Source organism: Bufo gargarizans, chromosome 1 (genome assembly GCF_014858855.1).
Source record: "Bufo gargarizans isolate SCDJY-AF-19 chromosome 1, ASM1485885v1, whole genome shotgun sequence".
NCBI classification, from domain to species: domain Eukaryota; kingdom Metazoa; phylum Chordata; class Amphibia; order Anura; family Bufonidae; genus Bufo; species Bufo gargarizans.
Genome location: NC_058080.1, coordinates 524,354,589 through 524,356,255, shown reverse-complemented (window position 1 = coordinate 524,356,255; position 1,667 = coordinate 524,354,589). Strand labels below are relative to the sequence as shown.

The 1,667-nt window shown below is 45.2% G+C and overlaps 1 pseudogene; it reads right to left on the bottom strand.

Moving 5' to 3' along the window:
• Window positions 1–252: 252 nt before the first annotated feature.
• On the bottom strand, window positions 253–1,286 carry LOC122933898 (annotated as a pseudogene).
• Window positions 1,287–1,667: the final 381 nt, after the last annotated feature.

Here is a 1,667-nt window from a genome sequence, read left to right as displayed (position 1 = left end):
GGACAGTTCAGCAAACAAGCCGACTCCAGCTGATTCCTACAATGAAGGCTACACAATCACAGCTGGAAGGTAACTGGTAGGTACAGACAACACTTGAAAATCTTCATAACTAAGCCTTAGTATGTGCAAGTCTCACAGTAAGAAGCGGTATGACATGTACTAAACACTGCATGGATCATGTCGAAGACATAAAAGACGTTTGGGGGTCCCGAACATTGTGGACAAGGTCCGAGATGAGAGTCATCCATGTGTTTAATACTGAATGTTATTGATGGCCAGCTGCGGGATGAATCCCAGCACTTGGATTAGATAGTCCTTACTGAGGAACTTCACTTTTCCTTCATAATGCGCTGATGCCACAGATGCCGTCACCTTGACGAGCTGGGTTGCTGATAAGTGGATTCTAAAGTGTCTGAAGAAATGCAAGTAAAGACATTGGAATAAATTGTCCACTTCCTCCAATGTGACCTCGTCCTTTATAATATCATTCCATAAAGTCTTGAAGTCCTCTTGGTGGATGGCATAAGAAATGTCCATGCGAGGTTCGAAGGGCACAGAGAAAACAAGCTCTGTGGGCGACACTGATCCAGACAAGTCATACCTGGTCCACATCGCTGTTATCCAAGTAAGGTCCTGAGAACTGATCACCAGCTTACCCACACAACAGTTAAAGTTTATTTGGAACCACATCCCTACGATAGCCGTGAGCGCCTCTGAGCCATTATACAGGAAGAGTGAGAGGCAAGTAAATTTCTTTTGTAACACCTCCAATAGATCCTCCTCTATGTATGTTCCGCACAACCAACTTGTCCACACAATTTGGTCCTCTGTGCTTGCCTTGGTGAGTTTAGGCTTTTATGAAATCTGTATGAGCACAGCAAGTGAATCTCTGTCCTTTCATTTGAGTCCAGGTAAACAGGAAAATTTGGCTTTTAGGTTCAGCTCTGAGCCCACTTCAATGGCAAGACCCTTCTGCTTCTTGGCAGCTATGTGGGCAGACAGGTGCTTAAAATACTCTTTCAGTCTGGTGTATGAGAAATTATACATCGGTTTCACGCTGTACCGAGTCCATTGTTTTTGAAGGAGCAAAGCAGCCTGTGCTGGATCAAGAGTTTCCTCAAGGGGATGTACTGCAGGATTTTTCTTTTAGACAAGCTTCGCAATGAAGACCGTCAATGTGCAGAGGTCAAGCTTCCGGGAGGATACCTCGAACTGTGAAAATTACTTCTCCTTTGTGCCGATGACCTACTTCTGGCGGTAAACACCCCATCGGTTGGTGTTTTCATATCCTTGTCATAAATGATGTTCCTGTTCACTGACTGTAAACAGAGATATTGACAGACAAACGTATGAAAGTCTGCTGCCATCTTTCTAGGTGCCTTGTCTCCAGTCCCCTGACCGGCCAGATTTACCAGCAACTGTGGTTGCTGGTAAACGTGGCCTCCTCAAAAGGCCTGAGCAAACAGCAGGTGTCACACATGAGCTGCCGACATCGAAGTTATACAGGTGACTACTCCTCTCTGCTTGGATCATCAAGAAATCATTGATGGCCTTTCCCTGTTTGTACAGTTGGTCCAACATATGGAGGGTGGAATTTAAATTGTTGGAAATGTCGCATATAAGCCTATGTTGGAGGATGCCATTCTGCCACTGCAGCTCAAGGAGGG